This window comes from Acanthopagrus latus, chromosome 20 (assembly GCF_904848185.1).
Source record: "Acanthopagrus latus isolate v.2019 chromosome 20, fAcaLat1.1, whole genome shotgun sequence".
Classification (NCBI taxonomy): Eukaryota; Metazoa; Chordata; class Actinopteri; order Spariformes; family Sparidae; genus Acanthopagrus; species Acanthopagrus latus.
Window position 1 is genome coordinate 9,569,728 of NC_051058.1, and position 23,856 is coordinate 9,593,583.

Consider the following 23,856-nt stretch of genomic DNA (forward strand, 5'->3'; position numbering starts at 1 on the left):
TCTCGACCGAAACTCTCAAATTTGAGGGTTTGTGGAAATTTGACAAATGAAAATTGCTAAATCAGGAGGTGGATGTGGTGGAAAGCCACAGTGTGCAACACAATCACAATCAAATTAAAGGTGCACAATGTACTTCTGGGGTAGAGGTTTTGATCAGAAGAGAAATGTCTCCTCTGGCTGATTATTGTCTGTCTAAGCAAACTAAATAAACAAACTCTCCTTGTTTTCATGACTGAATAAACTGATTAAACAAACTGACCTTAAAGGACAACACAGTTTAATACTGTCTCGCTTTGTTTATTTTATTTCAAAGTGTTCTGGGGACCTTATTTTCCTCTGAGAGCAGCTTGTATATTCAGTTATGGAAAAATGAATATTTCTGTCTTTGTATTATGGCCTCATTTGTATTATAAACATTTAAATTCCAAGACTGAATTTCCTCCATAAAACTACATAGTGCGTCTTAAAAGGGTGTCAAATAAAGGAGGAAAAACTGAGTGTGAGGTGAACAAATAATCAAATTAGTTTTGTCAATTCAACCAAACTCAATTAAAGGAGGTTAAGGTAATATCAATCACAACATACCATTATAAATGAAGGATTGTGCTGCTACAGATGCCCCAGCCTGCAAATCATATTCTGCAGATGCAACGGAACATGTCTGATTTGAACAAGAATAAGAAGTGCCATCGCACAGGAACAACCGTGCATAATAACAACACATTTCAACCTCCCTCAAGTTTCCATCTGTGGAGTGGAGAGAAACACTCCACTGAGGAAAAAAAACACAGGAGTCCCATTCTAGACAGAGGGAGAGGCAGCCGGCTCAGCAGCCACCACCAACCTACCGCACACAGAGTGTGAATCATTAAAGGCATGTGTTCCACATCAACTGCCGGGGCCGCTTCCCAGACCTGTGTATGAGCCTGGGTCTAAGTTACGACGGGAAAGGGAGAGTTAAATACCGCTGGACGTGGAGATGAAAACCCCAAACCTGCTAACTCAGAGACAGCGAGTGAGAAGGAAAACTGGAGAACGACTGCGCACAAGTACTGCATGAATCCTCTTCCAGTTAAATAAAACATAAATAAATAAATGATGCAGCAAATGGAGTAATTACATGCTTCCAATAAGAGTGACATTCCATCATGAACAGATGAAGTGAATAAGCTTTATTGCCCTCCAAACAACTAAAATGAGAGCCCAACTGAACTGAAAACTGACCTACTTTAATTCCTACATGTTTTTCTGGCTGCCTTTGCCAGTTTCTAACCTCACAAAAACTACAGTGGGATAACTTTCTCCTCGAAAGGTAAAAGAGGAGAGAGCAACACAGACTTGCATATTACGACCAGAATGCCAGTCTTAGTCTTAGTCTTGTCCATCAGGCCACCCGCATGCCAAACCCGTCACTAAAAGGGAAGTATTTGCCAGACCACTTGTCACCCTCAGTTACGACACATGGACGTCTTCAGTGGGAGTGAATATGTGTTTGTGCACAAAAAAACGCACACCCACTCTGGTGTGGGCATCCAATGAAGGAGTGGATTTGCAGAGGGAGTCTGCATTCTTCTGGGTATTGGCTGGCATCTTGGTGCACATACCATTCTGTTTGCTTTTTGCTCGGAGGCTGGAATGAGGGACGGTGTTCGTCTGAGGGAAGAGATCGCCTTTCCCCAGGGCCAGGAAGGGACAGAATGTACAGGATGGGACAGGACAAGACAAGACATGACAGGACAGGACAGGAGAAGACAAGTCTGTACAGGTAGCAGAAGAGCTGATGGGAAAGGACAGGGCAAACTAAGCCACATTCCGGGGGACTGTGATTGGCTGAGAGAGGAATTCACCAACCTTTTCAGTTCCTTGCTGCCAGTCATTATTGTGGCAACGTTCTGGCAGAACAACGTGAAATGAAATGAAGGGAAAGGACAGAACAGAATAAATAGTTGACTAGTATTCTCTCTGCTGCCACAACGTTGCGCAGTTGACAAGAGGAAGATGAATCAGACTCAATAAATCTGTCTATATTCACAGAGTTATGATCCAAATTCTTCAAGCCAGTTCCTAATGATGAATGGCTGTTTTTGTTTGGTCTTTGTCGCTCGAACATGACAGAGCAAATCTCCCCGCTGCCAGCTCCAACTCTGATGCAACAGACCCAGGATTAGACCTGATCCTACCACTGGCGGCATGCAGGCCACAGTACCTCCTAGAAACAGTACGGCGTGTGTACGCGCGTGTGTGTGTGAATATAATTCCAATACCTCAGCAGTGATACACAGAAAGTGACCTTTACAACAGCAGTAAAAAGCAGAATGTACGATGAGGATCAAAGAATCATGAGCTACGCGCTCAGTGCAACCACAAAGCCAATATGGCAGTCACATGACAAGGAACAATGCTATTGTGTACAGAGCAAGATGGGGTTTGGTACCCACGCACACAAGTGCGGAGAAGTCCAATTACCCAGAGTTGACAGGGGCGACAAATTCGGGCTTACCCCAAAAACGTCAATCTCCCTGTCCTTGGCCAAGGAAATCTCCCCTTGAATCGATTGCAGCTCCTAAGCTCTGAGAAGAGAGGAAGAAAGAGAAAGAAAGATATTTGAAACCAACAGCTTTGTGGTCCTTATCCACGTGCTGCAGACTCAGTGACTCCCTATAGCCTCTATGGCACACAACTGCTCCACCACACAAAAACTCATACACTCTTTTTCCTCCGTCAGCTCTCACACTCCCTGTAATCTCCTCGCCCTTTTTCCAATAGATTGGACCTTCTCACTCACTACATTTGCACCCCAGACATCATGTGAAAAGTGGAGTAAAACAGTGCTTTTGTGGTGTGTGAATTAACCTGGGGCCTAGGCAGGCACAGTAGCGCTTATGGCCACAACTCAATTACAGCAATGTGAATCAGGTGGCGGCCTAGAAATCCCCTCAGCCTGATGCACAAATAGGAACACAGAGGCGCCTTCATTGCCAGGACGGAGACAAATCTAAAGTGGCGTGTCATCTCCACACAGACAGCTAGGCCTGAGCCGTACAGACGAATGGCTGCAGCAGGCGTGGATCTCACAACGCTGTTCTGGAGCGAGCCTGTGCACAATGCCATTTTGTTTATGCATGTTGCTTAAATATGTTTACCAATGTGTCTGGTCACAGATCCAAATTAAAAGAGTCACATGGCGCTTGAGAGCTCCAATAAATGCCACCTTTGTGCCGCAGAAGGCATGGGAAATGTTTTGTGGGATGTTTTGTTTTCAACCAGAAACGACTGGATGAAAATTACAGGATGTTTTTTTAAATGTTAGAAGGCACTTTGTTGGATTTCATGGAATCAACTGAAAATTGCTCAAACAGCACAATCATGGTCAGTAATATTTGAACAGAAAATTGGTTTGTGTCAAAATTGCTCAGAAGCAGTGAACTTTTCTTGTCTGTCTCCTTGGGGAGAAAACAGAGACAGTCTCTTCTGAGCATGTCCTGGCTACACGATCCCTCCAGCTCCCATAAAACATAGAGCTGAGGACCAGGGTTTTCCAAATGCATGTTCAAGTGAAACCGTTGACATTTAAACTGTGGTCTGCTTGGTTTTATTTCACTTCGCGGCACACTTGCTACAATGAGCAAGAACGGTCCTATATATTAACAAAGCAAGCGATTTGCAGAAGGGACAGAGCTGTCCTGACAGCCACGGTGACACCACTACGAAAAAGATGAAAAAAAAAGATGCCCTCCCTCCGGACCTCCGGGCTTGGAGCCATTTTAGGGCGGACTCACACTTGGCCCAGTTGCTCCGTACCACGCCGAAGCACGATTGTCTCTCCTCCCCGATCCCCCCGCTGGCCTGTACTCACACTGCTCCGGCCCCAAACGGGCCTGAGCACAGTTACCTCTTCTACATATGTCATCTCATCGTGATATGACACATGCATGACTCCTCTGGTTTACAAGAAGCGCAGTCGCAACACATTAGAGAACAACACAGAGAACGTGACTGTAACTTTACTGAGTTTGTTGTTCATTCTGAGTAATTTTAGTCATAGACTGAATTCACACATTCACAAAGGCAAGGTTGCGTCGATTATACATCATGTCCATATGATGTACCCGTGCTTGTGCTTGTGCGTAAGCGACTGTAATACTCCAAAGCACACCTCTGCCAACCATGCTAGGGCCAAGAAAGCGTGCCATGTTTGAGCATGGTACGGAGCGCTCACACTAGTCAAACAAACTGGACTTTGGGGGTCAAACATGCTTGGGTACGGTACGGATTGCCTAGTGTGAGTGCTCCCTAAGAGGCAGTAAACAAATTTCACATTAATCTGTTATCACAATTTCCTGAGGACAGTCAAACTGCAAACATAAATATATAATTTTTACAAAATGCAGGCATGCAGAACACTGTTTGAAGCTAGAAAGGTGGCAGGGACCGCCAAATATTAACAGTAAAGTAAAACTGAAATTATGTTGGTGAGTTTGTTAATTCAGTCATGACAACAAAGCAATTAGTTTATTTAGTTTGTTTAGACAAAAAAAAAACAATGAAGATCTTTCTCTTCTGATTAAAAAAAGTGCACCTTTCAGCATTGATTTTATTTGCACATGATGCAACTCAACTCCAAACCTCAAGTCAATCTTAAGGAGGAATCATGTTTCCAAATTCACACAAGGTGTTTGCCAAATAAATGCATCAAGCTTTGTTACAGCAAACATGGCTCTTGCATGTGTTGGCTTCAAGCTCACCCCCCTGCTACATGTGCCAATTTGCCCGGTTTGACAAAGATGGAGAGGGAAGACCACACTTAAGAGATGCAGAGCCGACATCCCTGCCAAGTGGTGCCTTTGCAGATCCTAAAATTACTGTAATTCTAGACCTATGAATTGCAAACATGTCATGTAATATTTGTACAGTCTAATACCACAAAAACCCATTCACAACAGGGTGTGGACGCTTACATCATGAACACTTAAGTCACAATGCCACGTATTAGCCCTGTAACAAATATCACCTTGTATGAGGTGAGTAGCGTAGACAACAACATACAACATACAGTGACTCTAAAATACAATATGCTGTGTAATCCAATAAAACAGCACAAACTGCAGCCTCAGGAACTACCATACATTCACATTTACAGCTCTTAGACATGGTCAGTAGAAAACAGAGAGAAGAAAGGCAACATTATGTTGATAATGGCATGATTGGCTGTTAAAGGTGCAGTATGTAAGAGGTGGCCACCTGTGATATTCATATTTAAAACAAGCCCCCAGCCTGCAGTTTGCAGCCTTCTCTATGATCTGAGTAATGTGAAACAGCTTTTTCCTTCAGCTGACGACACTTTAAAGTGTAAGCAGCTCGCCTGTGTGCCCAGAACCCTGAACAACCCTGAACGACATCTATTCTACTTCCTGTCTCGGTACACGCCCTCACTTCCTGTGTGTGGATGTGAATGGTGTGTGTTTTTACTGGTCCACTAGACCAAGAACAACCTAATTTAGACAAAAGGGCAGGTAGGATGAAATGAGGACAGAGTTTATGCACATGTTCGTGAGCGTGTGTGTGTGCCTGGTGTGTGTGTGTGCGTGTGTGTGTGTGTCTGTGTGTATGCAAGCCTGAAGCCTATACACTGATCAGAGTGGACAGGAGTAGCCTAGGGTAATCACGTCATTATCCTTGCTGATGGGTGAAAGCGACTACCCGCAGACACTCACCTTTCTCTCTCTTCCACACACATACACACTCACACACGGAAAAGAAAGGCCCCTCGCTGCTGGAGCCTTGCCAGACAAGTCCATCTGCTTTTAAAATGGAACCCAATTTACCACACCTAGAAGGCCTCAATTGCTGAGGGATCTGCAGTCTGACCAAGCGGAGAGCCTGAAACGATAATACAGCAGGGTCACCCGATCCTCAACGTACAGGCATGCATCGGCTCATGGGACCGTACAAGTACTCCTGGTTAAAAAGATTTGATGGGAGGCGGCTCAACTATCGAGTGAAATCATTCATTGACTCTAGGACATTCCCTTATGCATTGTGACAGCAGCACGCCTCCTTCGCCTTTCAGTGCAAATGTGTAAAAAAACTGATTGCGGGTAGGACCAGCGGTCTCCGAGTGTGAGGCTACTTGGGAATGGCAGCCCTGCAGGGAGAGTCATGAGCTGACATTAAAACAGACACAATGTGTTGTTTTAACTCGCTCAGCTCTATAAAATTCCATTGGCCGCGTGCGTGCGCACGTGCGTTCACACAATACAGACCTCTCTCCTTGAGGCTCTCGGCGGTGGAAACCCCCTTCAGTCACACATAGATCACATAACCTCTCTTGACATCGGAGGACAGCACTCCCAATGGAAAGATGCAGATTCACACACGCTGAGTGCCGGCCAAGGCTCCAGACTGCCATTGTCCTTCAGAGTCATCCAAACAAAACAATGAAGAGGGTCACGCAAGGCCCCCTGTGGAATGGTAAATAACCAGAGCGAGTGAGAGGGAGAGTCAGAGAGAGGGAGAGGAAGTAAGAGAGAGATTCAGAGAGCAATCCACTGACAATGACTGTGTTATGTGGAACACCAAGTGCAAAATATGATCGTCTGGGGGCAGGTGAATTCCACCAATGTTCAATCATTCAGAAGAATCTGACAGTGCTTGAATGGAAAATATGTCATCTCCATGATGTAGAGAGCCAGAACAGCCATGTAAAGAAAGAATGTAAATTATCTCACCTCTAGGTATAAGGAAATATAGTTACAATAACACATGGGGAAAACAAATCTATTCAACTTTGCATTTTATAACCATATTTTATGAGTTCAAGTAAAATATCAACAATTTACATCTCATACAGTGCAGGAGGCAGTAGTTCTTTTTAGGAGTGCAATCATTTTGGTTAGTGTTGCTTTGGTCAAAGCCATGCACGGGCAGAGAGAGGGGGCAGAATCTGAATGATATCAAAGGCTTAGATTGTGGTGATGTTAATCATTCATTAGCACTGAGTGACCCTTAATCATAAAACCATCTTTGTTGTCATTATTCATCTGGCATAAAACGCTAGCCTGTTAATTCAGACTCAGGATGTTGACAATAGACGGTCTACAAAGGGCTTGGAAGGCACAGTCTCCCTCCCAATTGGTCTTTCATATGCTAATGAGGGAACCGTTTTGGGTTTACTGGCCTGGTTGGAAATGATTTAGGGCGACACCGGTGCTCTGAGCCTTTATGTTTAGACTGGCCGCGGGGGCTCATATATCACCCTGATCATTAATCAATTAGCGTCTCCGAGCCACCTGTCGGACACATCGGCACACAAAACATTCCTGCCCTTGGGCAGTTGCTAGACGATGATCATCAGTAGCACCGCTATTACCTTCCAACCCCTCGACACCCTGCCCCCATCCCCTTTATGGTAATACCCTGATGGATTACATAATCACACCCAAACACTGCCCGCGACCAAAAGGGCTCCGCTCCAAGAGAAGCAAATCTGAGTGAAAACCGCCATGGTGGGTTTTTTAATGGGTCTCCACCTCCCAGCTGAACTGCACAGCAAGTTTTTTAACACGTCCTCCGCTGTCACAAACAGAAAAGACGGGGCAGAGAGGAATTGATGCTGACCTTGAAAAGGAATCAATAAGCTGACGGCTATTCAAAAGTGCTGAATGCACACCAACGCTGTGTCCTCCATTGTTTTAAATGCAACTGCCTCCAGTGGGGTATTGATGGCTGTTTAGTATTGACGACGTGTCACAGTAGCCAAATACATGTGAGATGGAAAGGTTTAAGCTATCAGGGTCTTAGTGACTTTAGAGTAGGTCCATGAAAGTGATTTTGTTTAGATCATATGAACTCAGTGATGACTGGCAGTAAGTCAACTAGAAACTCTTATGCCAACAGGATTGTAACACTGGTTTTCAACATGCCAGGCAAATTACAGTTTCCTCAGTGCTCACGCATGAACTATTCAAGGACATGATCCAAAATCTGCCTGTTGCCTTGAAGATGGTTGTAAAATATCAAGAATGCTAAATATCTGTTCATGCATACCCCTTTTCAACCAAGGCGATTCAGGTGCTGGTTTGGAACCAGTGCATTTCAAGTCTAGTAAAGAGTCAGTGTAGTCCTACTGGTTCTGGATGTTGTTCCTAACAATACTTGGACACTTGAGATGTATATATGCAATGTGACATTACAGTGGCTCTCAGGCCCATGGAAAAGCAAAGCAGTTCTTAAAAGGTTCACAGGTTGAACCAGCTTTGAACGACCAATAGCACCAGCCCAGAACCGGCACATGGCTAGCTTTGGTCAAAAGGGGGCAATAGGTGATGGGTCAGAAAGCCATGCAATCAGCTACAGCCAATGAGAGCACAGACAGGCTGGAGGAGGGGATGAGTCAAGAAGGAGAGATGGGCGAGCAAAGGAGCAGCAGCCAGCCAGAAAACTTAGTTTGGAGTGAAAAGACAGACTAGCCGAGGATTCCTCCGACCCAAGTCGCTGATCGGTCATGTAGTGTGCAAACCGTGATTTTGAGATTCCTGACTGTAAGACAGAATGTTGTTCAGTGTGAACAGCACAGCCATCTGACAAATTTGAAAGTTATGTAGTGTGACCGAGGCCTTAAACAAACACGCTTTCTGACTAACTGTTCATTCATCACAGATTCTGCAACAATCACAAATGTTTCTGTAAACTTCCAGTTTCTGGAATACTGAACGAGGCCAGACAGAGGTGAAAAAAAGTTGTGTTCAACTTTTCATGGTCTGGGTTGTTTGAAAATTCTATTGAGGTTTGTAATCTCATGAAGGCACTCGAGACACTGTGTGGTGGGTGCGACGGCAATTGAAATACTCCTCAAAGATTTCCGTTTAACAACTGCCCCTTGCTTAACCGCCACAAGTGCCTTTTTTTTTTTTCTGGGGATTTGTATGCAAAGTTAAACTCTCTTGCAAAGGCCCTCACTGCCACTAGACAATCTCTTTTTCACAGCCTCGCTTCGCAGACAATACCCAACTCCCTGCACCCTCCCATCCAACCCCCAAAAACCCTTCACATTTTTCACACTTTTTTGTTATTTGGAACTAATTCTTAAAAGCAGCTGAAGAGATAAGTGGAACTAAAATTAGAGTCTAATCCGCCAACCCTCAATATGGGGACATGGAGAAAGTAGATTTGTCAAGCCTTGATTTAGCAGTATTCTTTCATTATAAAAGTAGCACTCTTCACGCAGCTTAGCAATACGAAATGGCTCAATCAGTCTCATGTGGAACACTTAAGTGGGAGAGGGGTGAAGAGGATGGAGTAAGGGCCTATCTGTGAACCCAGACATCTTGGCATCCCGCTGGTGCCATTATTGTGTCACCTGCATTGTTTTCCCTACCTGCGCTGCACTCTTCAACTCTCTGGGTTCCCCCTTGAAAACAACATTCGCCATCCACTTCTAAAGGCTCCAAACAGAGGAGCTGTTTCACTGGGGTATTGTGGAGAATCTGGGCCACTGTGTTGGGTGTGTAAAGAGTGTAACACTGGGCTGGGCACTCGAGACTAGTTTTTTTTTTTTTTCTTTTTCGTCTTTTAAATCCAACCAGCTCAGGCACGGAGCCAGCTACCGACATTATCAGGTGGATTTTCAGAAGAACAAAAGCTCCTCTGCAATTCTTTACACTGGCAGTGAATAAAAAAAAGCTGAACAGAAACCACATCCAGCACAGATACTACTGTGTGTGTGTGTGTGTGTGTGTGTGTGTGTGTGTGTGTGCATGTTTACAGCTCCTGTCCTTGGTATTTCAACCAAAACTCATTTCTTCCAGAAGATTATTTCCCAGATAATCTCACACTTTCTTCTATTTGCTTATCTCTCTAGAGTAAGATCCTAAAAACTGGCTGTGATATTAGAAGTGCAAAGGTCAAAACTAAAGCTGAGAACACGGAGAGGAAAGCCTATCTGCTCCGACTCACCGTATCTAATCACATTCACAACATGAATGTATTTCCGAGGCCACAAGGCCAAATAACAGATTTTTTTTGGGACGATAAAGAAAAAGGGGGAAGAAAATCTCACACTTGACTGCAAACAAGGAAAGTGCATATTTGTGTTGCCTGGTATCTGTGCTGGAGAGAAAAACTAATGCCTGAGCAAGATAAAGGCTATCCAGGGGGAACAGGGGCGGAGGGAAGACAGCGGGAAGGCAGAGGGTGATGGGTGACAGGGCAAAGGCTTGACCTCTCGGGGTCAATAGGTGATTAGTAACATTTATCATACCTACGCGAGCTGCTAAAAGAGAAGCCAGGCAGCTTCCCTCTGAAGAATTCATCCACATTTCGATGTCAAAGTCCAAATGAAGGCTGGGCCCACTACTGGCAACCAGATGCCCTGTGTTTATGACAGAGACAAATATTGGAATCCCTAAGTGGAAAAACATGCCATGCTGGCACACAGCAGCAGCAGTGAAACGTTACATCATTTTGACGATTTAATGAGCGCAGCCTGGATCACATCAGAAGTTTAAATACCTGCCAATGCCAATATAAAAGCTTGTATTTCACGCTTCATGAGAGGGGCTAAAAAAGAAGTTTCATGCGATAGAAACACAATGGCTGGAGGATGTAGGAGCTGCGGTTGTGGCTGAGGGGGAGGCAAGCAGTGCTGTGTATGTCCTGATGGAAGCCATGTAAGGTATGAACACAGGGAATCCATGGAGCCACAGCTCAGCCACAGTGACATTCACATGGAGGAATTGACAAAGAGGCGATTGAGGGCTGCGACCAGATTTGGCACAGACTTATTAGAAAACACTCCACCCTTGGGGGACTGCCCGACAGTGGCTCTCTGAAGAAGCACGGCAGCTTCGCATTGTTTTGGTGCTCCGGACAAGTGGACCAGAGCTCGAGTGGGCCAGAGGCCAGCGGAGGATGAAAACACGCTGCTGTGCGGGAGGACAATTAGGGCACGCTCACGCACTAGACATCCATCAAAGTGAAGATGACACTTAATAAAACAAACATAGCCTTCTTGTTAGCCATTTCATAACGTGTGCATGGGCAGAAACCCCACAATGAGTCTACTATAGACATGAAATTCACAAACAAAACACAAATTAAAGATGGCATCCCATTTTCACATCCCACACCTCCAACGCACAGAGAATAGCTGCGTTCAGTTGAAAACACAAGCCTCCAAGATCCTCAAGCACTTTCTTTAAATCAAGTGTTAAGATGGTACAAATGCAGTGAAAAGCGACTTTTTCTGAAATTTTCAATTCCAGTCAGAAAATCGGCGACCTTTAACCCCGCAATCACAGTTGTCCATGGAGACTATGTTGCCTAATGCAAAGGCAGGGATCCATTAAGATGATGGGGCTTTATTAACTGAAAGAAATCATCAGGTATGAGCACATCCAGCTTTGATAGATTTACATCTAAAACTGTTCTACCCTTCCTTCAACAACGTGATAGTGCTCCCTCGGTGCTCAGATGATGAAACAATGCACACCTGTTTTCAATTTTTCAATTCACGAGCCAGATGACCACAAGCCCGACAAAGAAAACATTACACAGACATGCGTTAATCACAGCTGTCATTTTGTTGTTTGTGAAGAGGTGAAAGAAGAATAACCAATTAACGGGAATAGTTTAGCACTTCAAGCGCCCCTAAAATGTTGGGGAGCAGGGCTGAGCTAGAACGCAAGAAAACTTTTCCAGACTTTTCACATGTGCATAGGTGTCACAACGGGCAGAGCTCCAAATGCTCTGCAAACTGTTTTCACCTCATTTTTCACATTCCTGCTTCCACCACTGTCCGCGCTCACCGCTGAGCCACACCGGTCAACTGGACCGGGACAGTGAAGGGGAGCACTCGAAATCAGCAGCCAGCATTTTCAATGTTCATATCAGAAAATGCATCATGCCCAGAAAGCCATAACAGTGAGCTATCATGTACAGAAACAGGCTTTAGAACTGGTAAAACTAAATACGACACAGCCAATTTAATGTTATTCATTATAACTCTGCCTTTCTTGCACTGAAGGTGGAAATTTCAGATTTTCTTCTCGATTCAGTCTGTTTTCAAAAATGCCTTCCACAGAAAATACTATTTCTAATGTCTCTGTTAACAAGTCCTTGATCGTGGAAAATAACCCTCTACAGACAATGTTTCGGTTAACATGGGGGGGTGGTGTTTGCTGCAGGGTTAACTACTAGAAATGTGGCAAAAGAAAGTAGCTCAAAACACTCAAGATAGGTTTCCTTAATACTTCTGAATGTGTGTGGTGCCATTTTTGAAACAACCACATCCTGTTGTGCTTGGGTCTCCCACCCACACGCTGGTTCTAATATCTACAAAGAAACTAATATCAATCAATATAGTCATTAGTATTAATGTGCACAGCTATTGGTTTGAGATGAAAATCAGTTATACATGAGTAGGGATCACAGTTATTTATGTAAATGTTGTCGAGGACGTCCAGCCTCATCCATTTCGTCTTTGAGTTTTTTTGGGGGGGTTTTTTGTCGCAATGAAAAACAGTGCCTAGCTTGTGATTGTAGCGAGCTTAAACTAGGTGCATCCCAGGCTGTTCTGCAGGATGGGGATTGAGGCCATCAAGGCATTTTTTAATGGATTATATAAAGCTCAATCACTACTCCGATCCTTTGTTTATCATAATCCACTGCGCTCCTATAAACACTGGAACCTGGTCCTTGAGGCGCAGCATTGTACTGCAAGTGAGTGAACCGAAAGGCAGCGTGAACAAATAAACAGTAGCCAGGAGTCCCAATTAATATTTTCCAAACAGACAGCCAGCGAAAGCAACCAGAGTTTGGGTTTTACAAAAATGTCAGTGTCGCTGTGCAGGTGGAATCGATGATGTGGCTGAGGAGAGAGTGTCTAGATCTTGCCCATAGATTCCAGTAATATGAGATACACACTTTTTTTCTCTGTGGATACTAAATAAAACAATACGGGCTACAAAATCACATAGGAAATTATCAAAAGGAAGCAGTGATGCATGCTGTGATTCGGTACGTATTAAAATGTAATGGCAGTACTCAGTTGAGTAGGCAGTGACTAAGAAAACTAGCAACAGCAAATGAGTGGTTCAGCAGAAATCGCCCTGGAACACGGAGCAGAGCGTTGCCGAGAAGCCTCCTGGAACACGGTCAACACATTTCACACACGCAGGGCCTGGAAACAACACGCTTGGGGCTTCCACCTTCATTTAGATGAAAATGGACCTCCTAGAGAAGAAATAAAGCCATTTTTAACTCCCCCTCGTGCTACAAGACGGCCTCCTGTAATGTGCCCAGTCAATGGACTGTGGGTTTATTCAACTGCAGGCAGCCCACAGCACTGCCATAAATAATGTAGGGCAGCTCACATGAAACCCTAATCACCATTGTGCTGTCACCCAACAGAGAAGATTGCTTGTTTAATTTACTGCGCCGCATCTGTCTCAGTTCTGCCCAATTTAGCTTCACAATTTCAGTGGGCAAGTACTCCAGGTTTTTATCAATACGCTTTTCAGCCAAAGCCATGAATCAATAAGAACGCAATGTTTATGTATCTAAGTCTGTGTGAGTGTGTGTTTGTGTGCGCACATGTGTTTTGGATGATGGCGTGCGTCTCTGCCATGAAGAACAAACAAGAAAGCTGCAGCTCATGAAACAACAAAGGCTGGCAGAGAAGACGCCATCAACACTCAATAACCAGGGCTCATTATTGGCCATCTACAACGTACTTCATTACATTACTATTCCATTAGCATGCTCACATTTGCATATTCCAGTCACCTCTTTACAGGGGCTGTTGATCATAAATGGCAGCCATATGCTGCCTGGTGTGCCATATTACAGAATTATTACTGCGACACAAAAAGGCAAGAAAAATGGAAATTATCTTGACATGAAATGAAGTACAAAACCAATCAAAGGATCCGCCTTTATTGATAGTGTCTGACAGCCTCACTTACTGAATGAGTATCATTTACATTCAGCAGTTGTGGTTTCTCACTGACAAACATCTGCAGCCGGAGGTCTGGTTTGATGGGTGCATTTCTGAGATACTTGTCTCACAAACACACATACTGCACATGCAGTTTATTTGTGTAAACTACCAACAAACTACTAGTCGACAAACATTTACTTAGCTTTTACAGAAACAAGACATGGGAGATTAATTTGTGCTCCATACTCACACAAAGGGAAATATCATTAGCCTGTAATCAATCTCTTTTGCTGCACTTCTTTTTGGGGCAGATTTTTGGCTTGCCGTCCACTCCTGCAGCTACAAGCATAAGAATCCCATCATCTAGCAGGCTCAGCACCGAAACATTTCAGCATGACAGTGATTCGGTGCGAAGGCTCCTGCACTGGGATGACAGCCCATGGAGACGGAATAAGCAGCAGCAGCTCACTAGCTACACAGACTCTGCGGGCACGAGCTAAGGCAGCAGAGCAGTGTGATAACGATGCTATGAGCTGAGCCACTTACGACCACCTAGCCGTTTGAGCTAGCAGCAACCAGAGTGGTATCATCTTTGTTCAGGACCATTATCTCTCCGACGCGGTGCTCACTTCACACTGATAAATGTGGCCGCGCAACTGAGGCTAATGTGCAAGCAGCTGCAACCGCAGCAGCTGGGTAATACACTGTCAACTGCCACATACGCCCACACAGGAGGCACAATAGAGAGGATTTGTTCCACTGAAATCTTTGTTAAGATGCTTTGGTTTGTGTAGGGAATCTGGACATGGCCGCTGCACATGACACTTACATGTGTCTTAATTAGGCAGATTAGATTTGGTATGATGAGGGCAGTGAAGCTGATAAGTAATCACTTCAGTCTTAATAGATTCTTGATTAGATTTGTTTGATAATTGTTATTCATTATATTTATTAGTCACGTTTTCAACAGAAACACCAACCACTCTGAGGTTGCAATATTGAATAATAGTGAATATTTTCAGTTTTTCTCAGTGTAAACTGAATATCATCTGGTTTTGGACTGTTGGTCATAGGGCTGGACGATATATGAATATCATATAATCTATAATCTTACACACTGAAGGAATTATTGTCCAGTCCTAGTTGTTCGGAAAGCCTCAGTAAAGGTAAGCAAAAAAAATATTAGTGTAACCCAAAAAATTAACACAGTTGTTAGTTGCAATGATAATCTGGAGCCATCGAGTGCAACAAGTATTATCTTTTTGCCTTCTTAGGTATTGTCCATATAGCACCATTGTGTGTTATTCTATTATTCATTTTTTAAAAACTGAATAATAGAATAAAAAGGTTAAATTCAACCTAAGTCAATAAAGTAAATATAAGAGCGAAAGGCTTTGTTCTTCTGGACAAGCAACCACAAATCACTGCTATGTGATAAGGGACTGCAGACACACACTGGGCAGTATGGTCACAGAGCAGTGCTGGTTGTATCAAGGAGCACTTAAGGACAGATTGGCTGGTCAGACATCTGTGTAAGTGACACCAGCTATCTGGCTGGCTGTCTGACTCATGGCAGCAGAGGGTTAACTTGGCAGCCGGCTGTACAGTGTAGCTCTAAAAGGAATATTAACAGCGTGTCCCTCAGTGCAGGCTGAGAGAGAGCAACAGGAAAAAAAGGAGGACGGAGAGAGAAGGAGAGATGGAGAAAAGGCAAGCAGCAAAGGGGTGGGTGTGCGAATCCAATTTCCAGTGACAGTGTGCTCAGGATCACTGTTTCAGTGAAAGAACATATCATCTGTCAAAGTTAATGGCAGTGTCCTGGGGAAAATGAAGGAAAATAGAAAGGAGACCATTCATTAAGAAGGTGGGGGATGGGGTTGTGTCGAACCCATTGGTCTGCTCCAGCGTCTCCCCGGGAAAATAAATATATACACCAGCCATTATTTGTGCATTTACGAGGTGGCAGTGCAGCTACGATCAAGCTTCACATGCTATAGAGATAGTGTTCGAGGAATCTGTGGGCAGCACAGAGCCATCACTGGGAACGACAAGGTCGGCCTGGCTGCCTGGTAGGACGGCTGGCAGACTAGCTAACAGGCCCGGCCAGTCTGTCTCTCACTCAGAGCTGTGGATGTACTCAGTGGAAGCAATTGATACCATTGTTTTATGGAGAGGAGGGCGGAGGGGGATTAAGAAGCAACAATAGCGCTCTTTCACTAGAAATGTCAGCCGTCACGCCGGGGGACTGTCCGACTGGGCAGAGACACTTTCGTAAAAAGCCAAGGTACAAAATGAGTGTGGAAAATAGTATGAAACCCTGTGACGAGGGCAATGAAACCGGGTGACACGGGCCAGAACATTCCCATGCCAAATGGTAGAAACGCAATCTCGAACATGGGACAGCAGGCAGTGGGAAACTTCACAGCACAGATCATGTGAGAACAAGTCAAACAGTAACACAAGGCTTTCAATTTATCATTGTTTTCTGCATGTCCTGAAGACGTCTGTCTAAAAAAAGCAGCACAACAGATAAACATGTCGATGATTTCAAGGTCTACCAAAACAACCCGTAGCGTGAAACCCATTCCAAATCAATAACCAGGATAATAGGTTATATGGGTCTTTAGCTCAGCCTCATTAGGAAGAAAGGAGACAAACGTGGCCTGATTCTTCAGGCAAAATTAACATAGTGAGGAACCTAAAATATCACAACCGATGAGCCGTTCTGGGACATTTTATCATGAGACTATACAACAGAGAGATACAACATTCGCTCTCGGAGTGCTTTGATAACCCCACTGGCCTTGGACCTCTTTGAAAATCTCACTCTGAAGGTTTGAGGTGAATATAAAGCGCAAGTTGAAGTGAGGTACCCTGCCGCTTTAAGGCTGGGATGAAACCAAGTTATTCTACCACTCTGACCTAATTGCTCTCTCGCTCTCCCGACATGAACACTGGGAGCTGTGCACTCTGACACGTAAAGATTATTTAATACCATCAAAGCCATAAAAAGAAGAATAAAAGGAGGCGGTGTGAAAGAAAGGGGGGTTGTTAACCCTTGTGAGGCTGGCAGTGCCGGGCAGACCAGTGAGCTATGTGGAAAGCAGCAGAAAGAAGAATCAGTATGCGAAAGCGGGCCTGTCTAACCGCTGCCGGCCGACGTGAGTGGAGCTCCCACATCCCGACATCACAGCAGCTCCTCAACTCCCCCTCCAAAAAAAAAAAAGAAAAAGAAAAATCCCACTCAGCTTCAGCTACACTCTCCTGGTTATCGGCTCCCACCCTTCTTCTTCTCTCCTGCTTTTCCCACACTCTCCCCAGTCCCTAAGGCAATGGCTACGTCATTGGGCACCACAGCCAAACCACTGTAATATCCCAATTTATTTCTACTTATTCTGACAGAGTCGGGGCCTGTTTCATTTAGGTCAAGGCTGATTTTATTAGCGTAAAGCTACACTGCTTGGTTCCAGTGGACTCCATTTGCAGAAGTAACTGCTTCTCTAAAAACCCAAACCGAATTAATCTGAATGGCGACATCACTCCACATGAGCAAATCAAAACAAATTCTAGAATCCTAGCTCGCTGTTTTTTTTTTTTTCCTATTTACAGTGAGTGAAACTGCAGTGCACTGCAATGTGGTTATTCATTTCTTCCTACTCCACAAACAGAGTTACTAGCAGTCAAGTCTGACAGCGTGTGGGTGGGCCTGGGTAGAGGTGTTTACCGTTAGGCAGGCGCTAGGTGACATCTCCAGGGTGCCCTGCCATTGTTGGGAGCATGTCTCATCTGTCAGTGCCTGATGACTTTATGTAGCACAGCCATGGCCTCGTGGGTCAGCCTGACTTGTCAACAACAGGGAAGCAGGCTGCTGTTTCAGGGCTGTGTGCAGACCACCACAGAACAAAACACACTAAACCACCTGAAACGCTAAAAGGGTTGGGCACCTAACAAGGCAGTATGGCACCGCTTACTATATGTTTTTGCATGACAAACTGATCCAAGCACCTACAGTGGAGCAAGTCATTTCATGGCAATACTATAGTAACTAGCACTTGGTGGCTTCTGAGCTCGAAACCAATGAAAAAATATAAAGAGTTCAACTCCGAAATGGCTGCTGTAAACTCAACAGGGACCTACTCTACTGTATATCTGATATTGCTACATCCTGAACAACAATCTGTGTTGATATCAACAGGAGGAGAGTTAGTTAGCCATTCACTATTAGCATCTAGAGGGCAGCGAGTCCCAGTGTCAGTGTTTTTGGCTAATGGAGCTAACAGGTAAACACTTTATTAAAGTTTACTGTAAATAGATGTACTTCAGCTGAGTACAGTCTGGAGCAGAAGTACAATGAATGCTGATACTTTTAGCTAACAATTAGGCAGGAGATGAAAATAAAAAAAAAAATAATGGAACAACTCTTCGATCGAACTGAAGGTTCTCTTGAAGAAAAGGGACAGGGACATGAGAAGAAAAAAACACACTTCAGGCACTCATGTGTGGAGCAGAACCAACAATACCTCAATTCAATTAAAAAGACAGTTTTGATCTTAAACAGTCTTCATCAGAATTTTGTAACGCGATGAATAACTTCAGGGTCGAAACCAGCTGGTGTTTTATTTCATAAGTAGCCAAGTATTGAGTAAAAGGCTTTTTAATCTAATTCAAGTGTTTTTGTCCCTGCATAAGAGCCGAAGGTTTGCGTCTTCTTTAGTTTGATAATATAAAGGCAGTTCACACCACCACCTTTTTTGAGAAATATCAAATAATCTTGTTCAAATATTTGGCCTTCCAGCTACAACAGCGACCCCATTTAACTGCTGATAAAAAGAACTGCTTGATTTAATTCCAAATGTGCCTTTCTTGTTGTCCAAAAAGAAATAGTTATTTCATTTCATGAACCATCATTGTGTGCTATTTTTAAAGGCAAAGTTAATTAAGCCAAGAGTACATCTCTAAAATCTTCTCTCGAGATATTTCCTCCTCACTTTGCTAAATCTGCATTGACACCGCCTGTGTCTTGTGGTTTATCAATCTTGTGACTGAGATCAAACCGATGTGCCTTTTCAATGATATGGTGACCTACTGAGCTCCATGGGTGAAACCATCGATCACAATCGGGTGGAAAGATGCACTGCACCCACTCAATATGAAAACAAGTCACTCACATATTTAAATTCAGAAAAAGAAAAAGCGGGTGCACCTTCTGACGAATCATCGCCGAACAGACATAAGCTCCACAAAAATGTCTCTAATGCGAACAATCCAACCAACTTTTAATAATTCATCTCTCATCTGGTAGCGCAATTCATTCCACAGATGATGAGCAAAAGAAACTGCAATCAAACGTGACGAATACAACTGTTGGAGCTAGGAGCTACTGACTCACCGCTGCTGTGTTTTTAAGCAACAAAGCCGACAAAAATTTCCTCTCCAGTGTCATTCACACTTGACTTTACAATCTGCAGAGGAAGGAGAGGGACGTGGTGACGGTGTGTGTGTGTGTGTCGGGGGGGGGGGACACAAAGTGAGTGTGCCACTGCCTCAACAACGATGACACATTTAGCACCATGTGAAACTGAGGCGTGCGAGGCCTTTAACTGGCACGGTTCACACGAGGAGAGAAGCGATTTCCCGTTGGCGCTTGTCAGAGAGGGTTGACAGTATCACAAAAAAACTCTTGCCTTGTGTTACGCAATAGGGCACCACTGCATTTTTTTTTTTTTTTTACGGTACATCACTGGGCAGTTTGACATATAGTAAACCCTGAGATGAATTCATTTTAAATTTGTAATTTAAAAAAGTTTTCACGTCAGCAGACACGAGGAAGCGTGAGACAAATGTGTTGCCGGAGCTGCTTGCTTTAAGGACACACTTTCTCCACACCTTTCCGACTGGATCTGAAGGGTTAAAACTTGAGAATGTCAATATCATACCTTTGCTATAACCTCATTCCTGCCACTAGGACAGGAACTGTATTTTTAGAATTCAATAATGAGCAGGAGGTGGGATTTGGTATCATAAGAGGGCTAGACAGCAGATTAAAACAATTACAACAACCGTCTAAAGGTTATGATCAAAATCGTTATCATATGTGACAGTTTAGCAGGCGCATAAACAATCTTGCGTTTAACCCAAGCCATCCCAATTATGGCGGTGGCACAACATTTAACTGTGAATCACACCAACAGAGGAGGCTGACAGGGTGGGAAAACCCTCAGACATGCCAGATTTCCCACAGAGTGCCTCGGCCCTCCGCTGCATCTCGCTCTGAATGTCACAGGTTGTCACAGGAAAGGGCATCCTCTTCTCTCTCCGCCCCACCCCGCAGGAAAGTCAGTGTGCCACATGCATATGAGCGAAGCCCAGCACGGGCCTCATAAATCTGTGGCATCATAAAAATAAAAAAAGCATTCAACAAATCAGGCCGTGCCAAATGCATAAAGTGCACGGATTACTCAGATTAAAAGGAGGCATCTTGAAAGTACTTGTTACAGCCTTAAATGGAGGGTAATAAGCAGTGTAATCTGCGGTTCTACATGACAATCTTGCACACTAACACTGCAGGTTTCTGATGCTGCAGGGTATGTTCCTCCACTGTTTTAACACAGTCCTGACATTTCGTTTTGCTGGCATCCAGACACCTCAAAACTGCCACATTATGCTGGCAGAGGATAATCAGGGGTGTTAACAAATTAGGCTAGATGTCTGTCAGTTCGCAGTGGCCCTTCATTTTTATTTTTTTCTTTCTTTTTTTTCAGAGGGGATGCATATGTGTGCTGTGGGTCATCGGGTGCTCCAGCCCTGTACACTGGAGCACGCCAGAAGGAATGCAGGCTGTGGTCGCCCCCCGTGCGAGCTCGTACCTGCTCATCCATTCACAGCACACCGAGGAGAGGAAGTGGGCTCCCGGGTACGATCGCTATCAACGGCGAAGTACAGAAGTGCCCTCGAGCAAAGTTCACCCCGAAGCCGTAAACAGCCCGCTGCGAGGCAATACTGGCCGAAATGTGCAAAATGCGCGACCCGTGAACGTCTCTCCACATTCCGTTGCGAGAGCAGAATCGGACAGGACACACACACACACACACACACACACATTGAGAGAGACAGAGAGATAAATTAATGATTTCTACCCCACGTATCGACACTTTTCTGATGTGACCATCAGGATGGTACGCAGGCTGGCTCTGCTAACCGACTCTAGAAAACTGTCAGCGCTCAAACACGTCCCCCCCACCGCCACCAGGTCTCTATGAGCCCCGCCGAGAAGCAGGGGAGCGTTAGCTTCGCATGCTAGCTGCCCGGGCGGACGTCGTATACACTAAATGTACGCCAATGTCGCCGGGACAAACACAGCTAGACTTCTTGTTCGCTTCGGCAGCTGCGAAGTAGCAAAGCTCGACAGGCAGCCTCGGACTCCGTTCGTTCAGTCCAGTTATTTAAGACAGTGGACGACGTTTTCTTTTCTTTCTTTTTTTTTTTTTTCGAAAACCAAAAAAATAAAACAAAAACCTGTCACCCATCGCACATCAACCGTAGCCGTGCATGACGCATTCACGGTCCTCCAGGTGCAACAGTTAAGCTACACGGTTGACCCCCGGCAGAGGCTGACACCTGGACGCATGCTGTCAAATGTTGACAAGCTGTCAATGACAAGTGGATGGTAGTACCTGGGACCTGTTGACTCCTCCTCCCGGCCCCCTCGGGCTGCTGCTGCTGCTGTTGCTGCTGCTGCTGCTGGAAGTTGAGCCGCGCAGCTGTATTTCACCGCGGCGGCGACTCTTTTCAAAGTTTTCTGTCGACTCTCGAATCTGCAAACGGTGGCTCTCACGAGGGCTGAGTGGCATTAGCCCCCCTCCCCCTCCTCTTTCTTTCCCCGTGCCCTCGGCAAAAAAAAAACAACAAAAAAAAAACCCCGGTGGTTGAGAGACGGAGAGCCGCTTTTTTTTCACAGAGCAGGCAAGTTTGGCACGGCTCTCGCGAAGGCAACCATTGCAGTCACGTTCTCTGGCTGTGAAATCCAACACCAGCCCTGACCCCGCCCCTTTCCTTCTGGGGGCCAGTCCTCGACAAAAACCAGTGGATGTCCCGTCCTGTTCTCTCCAGATGTGCTCAGTGCTCCGCTCAGGTGATGTGAGGCAGCAGGACAAGCTTTTCATCATTTTTCTCACAGCTCTTACACGCTGGACTAAAATTAGAGGCGCTCACATACAGTATTCACCGAAGTCAAAGTAGCAATAAAAAGTCATGCATTCATAATGTGACTTAAAGGGGCACTATGTAGCTCGAGAGAAGAAATTACAAGTCAGAATTATGTTTTTATTATTATTATTATTATTATTATTATTATTATTATTATTATTATTATTATTATTATTATTTCATTATTTTCTTCCATAAACTAATGAACGAGCTGTTTTTTTGGTCCCCAGAACATTCTTTAAAGCTACAGAGGTGGCAGGGTCCGCCATATATAAACAAAGTAAGACAGTATGAAATTGTGCTGTCCTTTAAGGTCAGTTTGTTCATTCAATCGTGAAAACGAAAAGGGTTCCTTCTCTTCTGATTACATTTTTTCCTCCCAAACTAAAGTATAAAAGTATTATCAGAAAAATATATAATATATATAATGTTTTATATATGAAAACATTAACATACATACAGCATTTTTATGTCACAGCTGGTGGAGTTGGAGCTCATTTTAATTTCTTTTAAGGTACACTGGTCGTTTAGTCCAGTTTGTTAAAATAAAAAAGTCAAAAGTCATGCTTGGGAAAAGAAGAAAGATAGTGTGCTAATTTGTTACTGGGCAAAATCAGTCATACGAATAGTAGTAAAAGTCTTGAAGTGTCTGATATTAAATGTACATGAGTATCAAAAGTGATTTGGGGGCAAAACATGTATTAAGTATCAAAAGTAAATAAAAGTTAAAGTAAAAAAAATGTATTACATATGTTTAAATGTATGTACATACTGTATGCTATGTGTCAACCAATTACCAGCATCATTTAATTTGCAAAATAGACAGTAACTAGAGACATCAAATCCATGTAATGGAGTAAAAAGTACAATCTTGGAGGTATAAAGTGGCAGAAAATAGCAAAAAGCAATGTGGTACAAGTACCTCAAAATTGTACAAAGTACCGTACTAAAGTGAATGTCCTTTCCACCACTGGTTTACTCTGTGGCTATCATTAGCTGTTATATAAACTGACCACTTGTTGTGTTCAACAAGTCCCTCCAGCTGTCAGATAAATGAAGTGAAACGTACTTTACTTCCTAGCGGTATAAATCAACATAAAAGGTACTGCAAAATTGTACACAGCACTTGAGTGCACAACACTCCCTTTCTATTCTCGGTCTGGCACCCAAAGGCACAGTTCCTTGAGTTGCAAAAGACCTAACTTTGTACTTAACCTTTAATGTGAGGTTAAAGTCAATGATGTCTCCAGTGAATGTGTGATTATGTAACCTGTGGTATTTTAAAAGTAATGCAACCAAGCAAAAGTTTGCAACAGCGAGTGTAGCAAGCCAAAGGACAACACAGCAAAATGTAATAATCATTTTACAAAAGCCTCGAAATGTTTGGAATTTTGGCAAGACGGATGAAAAGTCATTTTATTTTGTAAGGAAAAGACAGAATGTTATTATAATACTGATCATTAGAATACCAGCACAACAATTCTGCATTCATTATACAACCACTGAAATAAATTCCCCTTTTTGTAAAGCTTTTAATAAAACATCAACTCCATATCACCACAGGACACCAGAGAAACTGTGGATTCCTCTGATTTTATTCAAATATGTATCATTTGTATGAAATTTTAAACAATCTTGGCCGCCCTCCATTGCGTGACTGCCTCCCCATCCTGCTGAGAACACCATTAAAGGCTCTAAAATGTACTCCATCACAG

At 43.9% G+C, this 23,856-nt stretch overlaps 1 protein-coding gene across 6 annotated transcripts in view; it reads right to left on the reverse strand.

The window, feature by feature from the left end:
- Positions 1–21,945, reverse strand: part of raraa (retinoic acid receptor, alpha a) — a 147,551-nt gene extending 125,606 nt beyond the window's left edge. For 4 of the 6 annotated variants that reach the window (XM_037081426.1, XM_037081427.1, XM_037081422.1 and 1 more), the window contains exon 1: positions 21,610–21,945. The gene's annotated coding sequence lies outside the window, so the exon portion shown is untranslated. Of the gene's footprint in view, positions 1–2,500; positions 2,571–21,609 lie in introns of all 6 variants that reach the window. The other 2 variants (XM_037081424.1, XM_037081423.1) reach the window with 1 other exon arrangement.
- Positions 21,946–23,856: the final 1,911 nt, after the last annotated feature.